Here is a 14,745-nt window from a genome sequence, read left to right as displayed (position 1 = left end):
CAATGAGATGGATGGAACTGGGGGTTATTATCTTAAGTGGTCAATCCAGAAACAGAAAGACAAATAGCACATGTTGTCACTCACAAGTGGAAGCTAACAAATGTGTGCACATGGTTGCAGAGAAGGGAAAGATAGACAACAGAGACTTGGAAGGGTGAGGAGGTGGGTGAGAGTGAGATGGATGATGAGAAATTTCTTAATGGGTACAATGTACATTATTTAGGGGATGGTTACCCTAAAAACCCAGACTGAGTGACCACTGTACAATCTCTGCAATGTAACACAATTGCACTTGTACCTCATAAATATATAGAAATTAAAAAAAAGGCAAATCTAAGCAAACTTCTTTAAAATAATGTCTGAGTCACCTCTATGGAAGTTAAAGATACTGAAACATAAAATATTAAATATAAATTTAAATTAAAATACTTTATCTTATCTTTATATGTTATATACAAGCTAAATATATTTAGATCTGTTAGTAAACAAACATATTGAGGAAACATCTTTCCAAAACATTATGAAATAGTTTTAATCTACAAATACTGACAGAAAACAGTTTATAATTACTTACTTTTTAGGTTTTTCATTGGAAATTAGAGATACTAGGAGTTAAAAGTGTAGTTAATATATGTAATTAAAATTACTAGATATAAGAGATACAATTGTATATACAGAGTGCATAAAGAAAGGATATGTTTTTGGTGAATAAGGTTATAGGAAAGACAGGAAGATGTGCTTTTTGCTGAAGAAAAAGTAATTTTGCCTAATTTAGAGATTATTAAAGTTTGTTTCAAAATGAAGGAAAAATGATATGGATAAGACTAAATGAACCTAAAAAGTTAGAGAAAAAACATAGAAAAGATTGTAGTAAGTTATAAGAGGTTTATATAAATCTTATCTTGTGTGGTCAAAATTGATTGAGATTAGATAGATCTATTTATAAGGTTTTATTAGTATGAGAATTTATAAATATAAAAGTAAAATTTGGTTTTCTTCTTTGAGTAAGAATTTCATGTAGTTTTAATAAGAGATAGTAAAAGCTTTTTATTCACCTTTTGATTAAAATGCAATTTTATAAAGGAGTGGGAGAGAGGGAGAGATAATGTCATGTGGTTTTTACTAAGTCCTTTGTTTGAAAAATGGAGTCTCTTCTCTATTGAAGAGTAAAGGTTTTTGCTTTTTGAAATCTTTGAATTATCACTTTGGCTAAATGAATGACTATTATTTTTACAGTGATCTGTGATCCTACTTTAATCTCTTGATATTTGAGATACTTCCTCAAATCAAATTTCAAATTCTAAAATTAAATTTTTTAACCCAAACTAACTTGAATATACAAACACGGCCCCTGAAAGGCCAAAAGTGACATATTTGGCTTCTTTGGTATGTTAAAATTTTATGGTCAAATAAGAAATAATATTTAACTTCCTTGAGTTATATTTGTAAGACTATGTTATTAATATAGATTCTAAAATTATGAAAGTCCTAAAATCTTATATGTCTTGGTATATGCAGTAAATTGTTTTATTCTGATTTTTTTTCTAAACACTTTTTGCAAATTCTAAAGTGTTTGGTCTTCAAAAAAATTAATGGAAAGGACTCTGACAACTAATCATGAATACAGGTTTTGGGGGTACCAGAGATCATACCATTGGACTAGGTAAAAACTTCCAGAATTCTAATAAAAAATTGTTGTGTTCATGAAATTGCTAACTCAGCATCAAGCAGAACAAGAATTAAGTGGGACTGAAGTGATGAAAGAATAAAATGAGTTTTTTTTTTTAGACGGAGTCTTGTTCTGTCACCAGGCTGGAGTGAAGTGATGCAAGCAGTTGCTCACTGCAACCTCTGCCTCCTGGGTTCAAGCTATTCTTCTGCCTCAGCCTCCCGCGTAGCTGGGAATACAGGCGCGTGCCACTATGCCTTGCTAATTTTTGTATTTTTAGTAGAGACTGGGTTTCGACTGGGTTTCACCATGTTGGCCAGGATGGTCTCGATCTCTTGACCTTGTGATCTGCCTGCCTCAGCCTCCCAAAGTGCTGGGATTACAGGTGTGAGTCACCACATCTGGACTAAAATGATTTTTAAAAAATGACTTTTTGTTTCAAACATTGTTGATTCTTTTTATATATTGTTTTCCAGAGTCAAGAAAACTTTATGGCTGGGCGTGGTGGCTAACACCTGTAATCCCAGCACTTTGGGAGGCTGAGGTAGGTGGATTGCTTAAACTCAGAAGTTGGAGGCCAGCCTGGGCAACCTGGAGAAAACCTGTCACTACAAAAAATACAAAAATTAGCTGGGTGTGGTGACATGCACCTGTAATCCTAGCTACTCAGGAGACTAAGGCAGGAGAATTGCTTGAGCCCAGGAAGTAGAGGTTGCAGTGAGCCAAGATTAGCCATTGCACTCCAGACTGGGCAACAAAAGTGAAACCCCATCTCAAAACAAAAACAAAACAAACAAACAAAAAACAATAACAAGAAAAGAAAATTTGCTTACAGTTAAAAAAAATGCTTACAGCAATTGGGTAAATTATACTTTTGTGAGCAAAACGGACACATTTACCTTTCTCTGTACCAAATTTCTCCAAAATTTGTGAACTACTCAAGAGTATTATTATTTTTATAGCAATATAGTTATTTGCATAACCTCAATAGAATGTTTTCTTTCATAACAGGACACATTGGAAACACTAATAATTTTCAGATATGACCAAACTATTTTGAGGAATTGAGGTTGATTTTACAGTCAATAAAAAGCCCCTTGGAAAGACTGGCCTGATACCTTGTCTATATACTTCACTGACAGGATTCCTGACCTTGTGGGAAGTAAAGAATGTTAACTTTCTGACAGGTGCTTGAAACTCAAGATATTTTGGGACCTTGAGAGGAAAGGAATTCATAACAATTTATACAGGCATTACAGGATGGCAAATCCTTGGCTTGGCTTCTAACTAGAAGCTTTTAAAAGTTTAATCTCAAAATCCTATTAAAAAGTTCCAGCAAAGGCAAATTTAAAGGAGCCTATATGGCCAATTGCTTTTCTTGCTGCACTTCATGCAAATGATCAGGTCAAGTATAATAAGTCTAAGCTTATTTTGCAAATAAATTGGTCTTGCTATTTCTTTTTGGTAGAGAAGGGGGACTGAAGAGAGGAAAATTATGTTTCAGAACAAAACTATAGCACACCTGCTTATTAGATTCTACCCCTGAGCATTATTTTTAAGTTTTTATTGTTTGTCTGCAATTTGGATTAAATCTTGTATTATTTCCTGGCTACAACAAGTCTCTAAAGAAGAACTGGGTTTTAATTTTCTTCATGATGTTATCAGTTGGCTCCCTAACGGAATAAAGTTTTCTTTCTTTCTATTCTGACATATAATTTCTCTCTTTGATTGTAATCCTTGTGTGCATTTTATTTCTACTATCCACATTACTAATGTTATGTATCTGTCATTGTTTTTCTTCTTCCAAGGAAACCAGTACCATGGTATTCCAAAGACTAGAGATGATTCTACAAACCATGTGAATCTCCCTTGTTTGGAGTCCCGCCGAGCCTGATCTGTTTTCCATTGCCAATGCATCACTACTAAAGCTGTACAACACGAAGCACCCTCCCTCTTGGTTCAGAAACTATTGTGAAAGAGATAGGTATGTGAGATTGTAAGGGCCAGTGTTAAGGGGTGAAATGTAGGAAAACAGCCTGTTGCATGACAAGAATGACACTATATTGAGTAGAAACTGCCACGGTGACTGATGTTTGACCCCTGTATGTCAACATATTCTGCAGCAAGAACTTTAAACAGTAGATAACCCCTTGTAAGATGCTTATCTAATCTCCTTAGCAGTCACAAGTTTTACAAGAAAGTCTGAGGCACAGCCAGCTGCACATGCATGTCTTTATTCTGAAAACTTGCTATATAAAGGATATTTTCTGGAGGGCAGATGGGGGAATTCACCATTTGATGGTCACTTGAGACCTCACTTCTGTTCATAAGTCCCTATTAAACATTTTTTTCTGAGAAACTGGATTTGTCAACCTATTTCTTTGGCCTCTCAACTCCCTCTGTGTTTAGAGTTAGGTTTGCATAGACCTACTCTCCTCACTCAGGCTCTGACATCCTGATCCATGGGGATGGAGGAAACCTCCACTTCCTTACCCCACTTGGCTAAGTTGGGCCACTCCTCTGCATGGTTGCCCTTCTTACCCTTCTCAGACTCCAAGTCTATGCTCTGGGCCACCATGGCTCACTGTCTTCCCATTCCTATGATGTGGATGCCTACTTCTGTTGGGGTCATCTAATACGTTAAGGGCTGAATTATTTGAGAAGGGAAGAAAGAAAACAGATTGGAAGAGAGAGAAAGAGAAATAATTTGATTTTAATCATCTTTGAATTATTCAAAGATCTAAATTTCCCTCTAAGTACTATTTAGATAAATCTTACAGGCTTTGATATATAGTATATATCATTGTTATTCAGTTCTAAGTAACTGATATTTTCCCCATGATATTTTGTTTAACCCATGTGTTATTCATTTGTTTAAATAAGAAAAGATTTTCAATCAGGCTCTGTGAAAAGTAGAAATCTAAAAGTCATCTTAACTTGTCTTTGCTAGGCATGTTAAGTGCCAATGATCTCTTTCTGGTTTAACAAAGAAAGTCAACAAGTATTTATATCTTTAAGATGCCAATTTAAATATTATCACCAGGGCAACACATAATAAGACAACCAATCAGAATTATAAGCTTCTTAGAGATGAGAAACTATTTCCCCAGGATATAACAACAGTCTCTGAAGTCTGAGTGTCTTACAAATCTTTGTTCGATTAATGTTAGGCTAGTTTTATGATTCAGAATATTCTTTGCTTCTAGCAGCTTCAGCAGGAAGTAGGAATATTTGCTCCTTACCTTGCAAAGGCTTTATACCAGAGTTAGAAGAGCATCTAGTTTTTCAGAACTAAACGTTAAATGTATGAAAAGAAAGAGGCAGCTCTGGCAAAGCCTAAAATGCAGTTTGGAATGGGTTGCATAAGTTGCACACCTATGCTGAGTAACATATATTTTAGTTTCAGACATTAGGTATTTTGATTACTATCCTTGTATAATCAGTGTGATCGTATACTTGTATTTAGAATTTCTAAATGCTTATTTTTTGTTTATGTATGGGTTTACTAGATAGTCTGTGCTATAGGCAATTTTGATGTATATATTCTGAGTGTGGGATAACATTCTGTAGATTTCTTAGCTTGAGTTTATATGTTCAGTAATTTGAGATTAAAATATTCTATGTTTTTTTCCCCTCCTGTACTTGGGCTATCGGTTTCTGAGAATGGTGCTGTGATCTGAATGCTTGTGTCCTCTTAAAATATGTATGTTGAAACCTAATCCTGAGTGTGATAGTATTAAGAGGTGAGGCTTTTGGGAAGTTATTAAGTCATGAGGGTAGAGTCCTCATGAGTGAGATTAGTGCCCTAAGAAAAAAGGCCGCAGAAAGTTGCCATGCCTCTTCCAGCATGTGAATACGAAGTGAGAAAGTGCAGTCTGTGAGGATTGAGTCTTCACCAGACACCAAATCTGTTGAGTTATCTTGATCTTGGACTTCCTAGCCTCCAGAACTGTGAGAAATAAATGTTGTAAAAGCCACCCAGTTTATAGTACTTTTGTTAGAGTGCCTGAATGGTCTAAGATAAAATGTGAGTTAAGAACTCTCCAAGTAGATTTTCAGAGGTAGTTATAGCAGAAATGTATGTATTAAAATATCATCTAGTACCCCATGAATATATACAATTATTATTTGTCAATCAAAAGTAAATAAATTAAAAAAAAGTCTTCAAAAAAGAAGAAATCAGAGCAATGCTTGCCTCTGGAGGAGAAAGGAAATGAGAATTGGCGGAAAAAAGACACAAACTTTCTGAGACAACAGAGTTTATATTTCGATTATGGAGATCATGTAGATATATAGTCATCTGTCAATGCCCACCTAACCATTAAGACTTAAAAAAATCTGTGGATTTTTTGGCATGAAAATTGTACCTCAATTAAAAAATTTTCTAGAATTCTCTAGTCATTATTGTAAAAAGAAATTACCATTAAGCCAACAAATTAACAATTACAAATCTCCCAGTAGAATGACTAATTTTTATTTCTCCCCATTGTTCTGTCAGTTATTGCTCCAAATATATTTAAGCCTGCATGGTTCACTGCATATTGGTTCATGACCATTAAGTCTTCTTGGTCCATTGTTTCTAATATTAGCATATATTACCCTATTTATGTCATTTGATGTTTCACTTCTTATTTGTTCTTTTTTATCTATTATTAAAATTGCTGGTGACTTGGCAGGTTCCCACCTGGGAGCAGCGACCAAAGCGCCTGGGGACCAACAACATGGTGTGGCTGGGGAATAAGGCAGCTGTTGTGCTGTGTATGGATGTGAGCCTTACCATGAGTAACTCCTTTGCTGGTGAAGAATCCCCAATTTTAACAAGCAAAGAAGTTAATAACCATGTTTGTCCAGCGACAGGTGTTTGCTGAGAATAAGAATGAGACTGCTTTAGTCCTGTTTGGTACTGATGGCACTGACAATCCCCTTTTTGGTGAAGATCAGTATCAGAACATCACAGTGCACAGACGTCTGGTGCTACCGAAGTTTGATTTGCTGGAGGACATTGAAAGCAAAATCCAACCAGTTTCTCAACAGGCTGAATTCCTGGATACACTAATCATGAGCATAGATGTGATTCAACATGAAACTACAGGAAAGAAGTTTGAAAAGAGGCATATTGAAATATTCACTGACTTCAGCAGCCAATTCAGCAAAAGTCTTTGATTCATCTTGAGTTGATTTTTGTATAAGGTGAGTGATGAGAATCCAGTTTTATTCTTCTACATTTGGCTTGCCAATTATCCCAGCATCATTTGTTGAATAGGGTGTCATTTTTCACTTTATGTTTTTGTTTGCTTTGTCAAAGATCAGTTGGCTGTAAGTATTTGCCTTTATTTCTGGGTTCTCTATCCTATGCCATTGGTTTATGTGCCTATTTTTATACCAGTACCATGCTGTTTCAGTGACTATAGCCTTACAGTATAGTTTGAAGTCAAGTAATGTGATGCCTCTAGATTTGTTGTTTTTGCTTAGTCTTGCTTTGGCTATGTGGGCTCTTCTTTTAGTTCCATATGAATTTTAGGATTGTTTTTTTAGCTCTGTGAAGAATGATTGTGGTATTTTGACAGGAATTGCATTGAATTTATAGATAGCTTTTGGCAGTATGTTCATTTTCACAATATTGATTCTACCCATCCATGAGCATGTTTTCATTTGTTTGCATTATCTATGATTTCTTTGAGCAGTGTTTAGTAGTTTTCCTTGTAGAGATCTTTTACTTCCTTGATTAGGTATATTCCTAAATATTTTAGGTTTTTTTTTTTTGGAGCTATTATAAAAAGGGTTGAGTTATTAATTTCTCAGCTTGGTCACTGATGGTGTACAGCAGTGCTACTAATTTGTGTACACTGATTTTTGTATCCACAAATTTTACTGAATTCATTTATCAGTTCTAGGAGCTTTTTGGAAGAGTTTTTAGGATATATGATCTTCAGGGTATGTAATCATATGATCAGCAAACAGTGAGAGTTTGACTTCCTCTTTACAAATTTAGATGCCCTTTATTTCTTTCTCTTGTCTGATTGCTCTGGGTAGGACTTCCAGTACTATGTTGAAGAGAAGTGACGAGAGTGGGCATCCTTGTCTTGTTCCAGTTGTCAGGGGAAGGCTTTTAACTTTTCCCCGCTCAGTATAATGTTGGCTGTTTGTCATAGATGACTTTTATTACCTTGAGGTATGTTTCTCTATGACTATTTTGCTGAGTGTTTTAATCATAAAGAGATACTAGATTTTGTCAAATGCTTTTTCTGCATTTATTGAGATGATCATGTGATTTTTCTTCTTAATTTTGTTTGTGTGACATGTCATGTTTATTGAATTGCATATATTAAACCATCCCTGCATCCCTGTATGAAATCTACTTGATCATTATCTTTTTGATTTGCTGCTGAATTCAGTTAGCTAGTATTTTATTGAGAATTTTTGCATTTATGTTCATCAGAGATATTGGTCTGTAGTTTTCTTTTTTTGTTATGTCCTTTCTTGGTTTTGTTATTAGGGTGATACTAGCTTCATGGAATCATTTACAGAGGATTTCCTTTTTCTTTGTCTTGTGGAATAGTGTTAGTAGGATTTATACCAATTCTTCTTTGAATGATAGAATTCAGCTCTGACTCCATCTTGTCCCGGACTTTTTTTTTTTGTTGGCAATTTTTTTCTCATTATTTTATTTTATTTTTTATTTTTAAATTATATTTTAAGTTCTAGGGTACATGTGGAGAATGTTCAGGTTTGCTGCATAGTTATACACGTGCCATGGTTGTCTGCTGCATCCATCACCCTATCATCTAATTTCTCCCAATGCTATCCCTCCCCTAGACCCCCACCCCTTTCTCATTGTTCAGCTCCCATTTATGAATGAGAACATGTGGTGTTTGGTTTTTCTGTTCTTGTGTTAGTTTGCTGAGAATGGTTTCCAGCTTCATCCATGTCCCTGCAAAGGACATGAACTCATCCTTTTTTATGGCTCCATAGTATTCCATGATGTATATGTGCCACATTTTCTTTATCCAGTTTCTCACTGATGGACATTTGGGTTGGTTCCAAGTCTTTGCTATTGTGAACAGTGTTTGTTAGCAGTTTTAAAATTACCATTTCAATCTCACTGCTTGTTATTTGTTTGTTCAGAGTTTCTGTTTTTTCCTGGTTTAATCTAGAAGGGTTGCATATTTCCAGGAATTTATCCATCTCTCTAGGTTTTCTAATTTTTGTGAGTAAAGGTGTTCGTAGTAGCCTTGAATAATCTTTTGTATTTCTGTGGTATTTGTTTTAGTATCTCCCATTTTGTTTCTAATTGAGTTTATTTGAATCTTCTGTCTTCTTAGTTAATCTTCCTAATGGCCTATCAATTTTGTTTATCTTTTCAAAGAAAGAGCTTTTTGTTTCATTTACTTTTTTTAATTTTTATTTTTTGTTTCAACTTCAGTTAGCTCTTCTCTGATCTTTGTATTTCTTTTCTTCTTCTGGGTTTGGGTTTGAGTTGTTTTTGTTTTTCTAGTTCCTTGAGGTGTGACCTTAAATTGTCTATTTGTGCTCTTTCAGACTTTTTGATGTAGGCATTCAATGCTATAAACTTTCCTCTTACACTGCCTTTGCTGTATCCCAGAGGTTTTGATGGGATGTGTCACTGTTACCATTCAGTACAAAGAATTTCTAAATTTCCACATTGATTTTATTGTTGACCCAATGATCATTTAGGAACAGGTTGCTTAGTTTCAATGTATTTGCACAGCTTTGAGAGTTCCTTTTGGAGTTGCTTTTCATTTTTATTCTACTATGGTCTGATAGAGTACTTGATATAATTTCGATTTTTAAAAATTTTTTAAGAGTTGTTTTGTGACCTATCATATGGTCTATCTTGAAGAATGTTCCATGTGCTGATGAATAAAATGTATATTCTGCAGTTGTTGGGTAGAATGTTCTGCAAATATCTAAGTCTATTTGTCTATAGTATAGTTTAAGTCCATTGTTTCTTTGTTGACTTTCTGTCTTGATGATCTGTCTAGTGCTGTCAGTGGAGTACTAAAGTCCTCTACTGTTATTGTGTTGCTGTTTATCTTTAATCTTAGGTCTAGTAATAATTGTTTCATATATTTGGGAGTTCTAGTGTTAGGCATATGTATATTTAGGATTATGGTATTTTCCTATTGGACTAGTCCTTTTGTCATTATATAATGTCCCTGTTTGTCTTTTTAAATGGTTGTTGCTTTACAGTCTATTTTTTCTGATATAAGAATAGCCACTCCTTGCTTTTGGTGTCCATTTCCATGGACTATCTTTTACCATGCCTTTACATTAATTTCATATGAGTCCTTATGTGTCAGGTGAGTCTCTTGAAGGCAGTAGATACTTGGTTGGTAAATTCTTATCCATTCTGCCATTCTATATCTTTTAACTGGAACATTTAGGCCATTTGCATTCAATGTTAGTATTGAGATGTGAGGTACTGTCTTATTCATTGTGCTAGTTGTTGCCTGAATACCTCATTTTTTTTTTCATTATGTTATTGTTTTATAGGTCCTGTGAGACTTATGCTTTAAGGAAGTTCTATTTTGGTGTTTCTCAAGGATTTGTTTCAAGATTTAGAACTCCTGTAAGCAGTTATTGTAGTGCTGGCTTGGTAGTGGTGAATTCTCTCAACATTTATTTGTCTGAAAGACTGTTATCTCTCCTTCATTTATGAAGCTTAATTTCACTGAATACAAAATTCTTGGCTGATAATTGTTTTGTTTAAGGAAGCTAACAATGGGACCCCAATCTCTTCTAGCTTGTAGGATTTCTGCTGAGAAATCTGCTGTTAATCTGGCAAGTTTTCCTTTATAGTTTGCCGTATGCTTTTGCCTCATAGCTCTTAAAAGTCTTTCCTGTATCTTGATTTTAGATAACTTGATGACTATGTGCCTAGGGTGATGATCTTTTTGCAATGAATTTCTCGGGTATTCTTTGAGTTTCTTGTACTTGGACGTCTAGATCTCTAGCAAGGCTGGGGAAGTTTTCTTTGATTGTTCCCTCAAATATGTTTTCCAAATTTTTAGATTTATCTTATTCCTCAGCAGCACCAATTATTCTTAGGTCTATTGGTTTAACGTAATCCCGAACTTCTTAGAGGCATCGTTCATTTTTTTTTAAAATTTGTTTTTCTTTGTCTTTGTCAGATTGGGTGAATTCTAAAGACTTGTCTTTGAGACCTGAAGTTCTTTCTTTTACTTGTTTGGTTCTATCACTGAGACTTTCCAGTGCATTTTGCAATTCTCTAAGTGTGTCCTTCATTTCCAGAAGTTGTGATTGTTTTTTATTTATGCTATCTATTTCACTGGAGATTTTTCCATTCATATCCTGTATCATTTTTAAAATTTCATTAAGTTGGATTTCACCTTTCTCTGGTACCTGCTTGATTAGCTTAATAATTGATCTTCTGAATTATTTTTCTGGGAATCCAGATATTTCATCTTGGTTTGGATCCATTGCTGGTGAGATCTTTTGGGGTATTAAAAAACCTTGTTTGGTCATATTGCCAGAACAGTTTTTCTGGTTATTTCTCATTTGGGTGGTCTATGTCAGAGGGAAGATCTCGGACTTGGCTGCTGTTCATATTTTTTGATTCCTTTATGTGCTCCCTTTATGTGGTGTCCTCCCCTTCCCTCTAGGGATGAGACTTCCTGAGATCTGAATTGCAGTGATTGTTACTTCTCTTCTGGGTCTGTCTACCCAGTTGAGCTATTGGGCTCCAGGCTGGTACTGGAAAGTGTCTGCACAGAGTCCTGTGATGTGATCCATCTGTAGGTCTCTCAGCCATGGATACCAGCACCTGTTCTGGTTGGAGGTACCAGGGGAGTGAAGAGGACTCTGTGAGGTTCCTTGGTTATAGTTTTCTTTAGTGTACTGGTTTTGTATTGGTTGGCCTCCAACCAGGAGGTGGTGCTTTCAAGAGAGCATCAGCTATAGTAGTATAGGGAGGATACAAGCTTACCCTAAGGTTAGCTGGATAAGTATTTGGGTTTCTTAGGTGGTGGGTGGGCCCTAGAGCTCCCAGGAGTTTATGTCTTTTGCCTTTTTCTACCAGTGTGGGTAGAGAAGACCATCAGATGAGGGCAAGGTTAGGTGTGTCTGAGTTCAGACTCTCCTTGGGTAGGGCTTGCTGTGGCTGCTGGTGGGGATTGGAGTGTGATTCTCCTGGCAATAGTGTTATGCTCCCAGGGCGATTATGGTTGCCTCTGCTGTGTCATATGGGTCATCAGGGAAGTAGGGGAAAGCCAACAGTTACAGGCCTCAACCAGCTTTCTTGCCACCAGAAAGGCAAGTCTTACTCCAACTGTGTCCCTCCAACAGCACCGAGCTTGTTTTCAGGCAGCTGGTGAGCAGGGCTGAGAACTTGCCCTAGGCTACAAGCCTTCCTCTTGAGAAAGCAAGCAGGGCTTTCAGGTTTCATGCCTCCCTGCCTGCTGCAGCTTCTGTGCTTGTATCTGCACTCCCTGTTTGCCCCGTTCCTCAAGTTCGGTCCAGGAAACTTCACGTTCAGTTAAAATAGTTACAAAATTCATCTGAAATTTTCCTTCTTTCTGTGGTCTTTCCGTAATTCCATTGGCAGCCCTCCTCAATCCCCTCTGTGAGACAAAGTCAGAAATGGCTTTCTTGGGGACCAAGAGCGCCCACAGGGCTCTTTCCACTGCTTCCTATACCCCTACATTTTGTTTGGCTCTCTAAATTCATCTCAGCTCCAGGTAAGGTCAAATCCTTCATCCGTGATCTGAACCTACAGGCTCCCCAGTGAGGATGTGTCTTCAAGGGTGAACTTTCCTCCTTTCACACTTTGGGCACTCACAGTTTTTTGGCTGTCTCACAGAGCCTGCAGCAGCAAGCTGCTTCCTTCAAAGGGTCTATGAATTCTGATAGCTTTCCTAATATGTTTTTGCAGTAGTTATTGGAACAAAGCTTCACAATGTGAGTCTCCACACATTGCTCTGTCCATTTGAGTGAGAGCTGCAAGTTAGTGCTACCACCTATCTGCCATTTTTCTAATTTTCTACATGAGTGACATTTTTGCTTCTGAGATCTTCAGTAAAAGCCTTTAGTCTGTCACCGTTAAGGATAATGTTAGTGTAGGTCCTTTGTAGGTAGATGCTCTTTACCAAGTTAAGGGGAATTTCCCCTCTATTTCTATTTTTTGGGAGAGTTTAAAAAATCATGAATAGGCATTTAATTTTATCAAATTTTTATGCATAAATTGATATGATCATGTGATTTTCTTCTTTAGCTTATTAATATACTGAATTACATCAGTTGAGTTTTGAATATTGGATAATTCTTATATATCTGAAAGAAAATCCACTTAGCATAGTTTATAATTATTTTTATATATTGCCTAATTTGCTAATATTTTGTTATTATTGTGTCTATATTCATGAGGAATATTGGTGTCTAGTTTTTTTTTTTTTTTTGGTGTGTGTGCTGTCTTTGTCTGGTTTTGGTGTCTGGATAGTATATGGTTCCTAAAATGAATTGAGAAGTTATATTCCTCTTCTCTATACTCTAAGAAATTATGTACGATTGGTGTTAATTTTTCTTTAAACATTTTTTAGAATTATCCAGTGAAACCATCTGGGCCTGGAGTAAAGGCATGTGGCATTGTTTCTGTAGTCACTGCTGATGAGGTAGAGGGAGAATTCACAGCCAAGTTGCCGTGATCTTGTCGTTATGGAGACAGACATGCTGGGCTTCATCACAAGGCTGTTTTTCTTCAGGTATGATGTTGCTGTGGAAACACAGAGCCCAAATCCTCAAAGAACACTCTGTTCTAGTCCCAGCTGCTTTATCCATCTCATTGTGTCTCATTAGCAGAAGAGTCTAGTGAGATAGGAGTTGCATCTCTGCTCATCCCAGATCTCTAGAGAAGGGCCCTACCCCTGGACTTTTTCCTGGGTGAGTGGGAATCTTTGACTATTTTAAGGTGAGTTTTGCTGAATTGGATAGAAACAAAATCTTCCCATGCTGCATCATTTTTCAGAATGACTGCTGGGAATTACACTTACTGCATGTTCATTTCACTCTAGGACCAAGTCGATTCGCCTTAGAATCAACCTTTCAGCCTTATTTTCAGCCCATAGATTCTTCAGCACTAGCCTCTGTTCCCAGAAATGCGAATGATCATATTACCTCATGACTAATGTCTTCTATGGTCAAGGATGCAAGATTTTAGATACGGTATTTATGGGCTATGACATTCTTCCACAGTAATGGCACTGAGGCTGGAGTCTGAGCCCAGGTATTAATATGGCCCAAGGCTAGCTCCCCAATGGATCACAGAGTTTCTTAATGGCACTATAATGTGGTAGATACAATCTGATAGTTAAGGGAATGGATTTTTGTGTTAGTTAGTATTTAGGTTGACTCTGCAGACAAGGGGAGAGCCGTGGAAAAAGGGTCTCTTACTATAAAGAGTTATTTACTTTGCCACTTAGAAACAGCAGTGACTTCTGCTTTTTCATTGTTGTTATTGTTGTTGAAATTAAACTTTGCCAATGCATTAAAATTTCTAAAGTCAATTCCTTATATTTTACTCCCTGCATCTCTCAGAGGCATCAGTTAGATTAAGGGATTAAGGCCAATTTTCAGAGACAAGCAAGATTATTAATCAGGATGAAATCAGAAAAACAGAAATCATTCTAGGTATTTCAAATGGAACAAGATTTAATAGGGGCACAAGGTGCCTACAAATATCATTGAGAGGGTGAAGGGGCAAAAGTCAGGAGGACAACTACAGGTAGGGTTCATCTAGGGAGCCAGATATTCATACCACTATTAATACCACTGGAGGTCAGGGACCAGTAGGAGACCCCTGCTGGCCTCATAGCTTCTCTGTGGTCCTAACAGAGTGAATTTCAAAGGAACATGGAAGCTGTATGTGACTCCCTGCCTCTCCAAGTATCTGAAGCCCACATATCTGTTAAAGCTAGCAGAGGAAGAAGGGTAATTCTACCCCTTTTCTGTCTTCTAAGTCTTGTGTGAGCATGCATATTTCATTGTTGCAAACTGAACCACATTCAGTGCCTGGCTGGCATTTGAGTATGTGACCTTAAGTT

Source organism: Aotus nancymaae, unplaced genomic scaffold (assembly GCF_030222135.1).
Source record: "Aotus nancymaae isolate 86718 unplaced genomic scaffold, 86718_ANA_hifiasm-v0.15.2.pri h1tg000006l, whole genome shotgun sequence".
NCBI lineage: Eukaryota > Metazoa > Chordata > Mammalia > Primates > Aotidae > Aotus > Aotus nancymaae.
The sequence above is the reverse complement of the archived record's forward strand: the minus strand, read 5'-3'. Positions refer to the sequence as shown.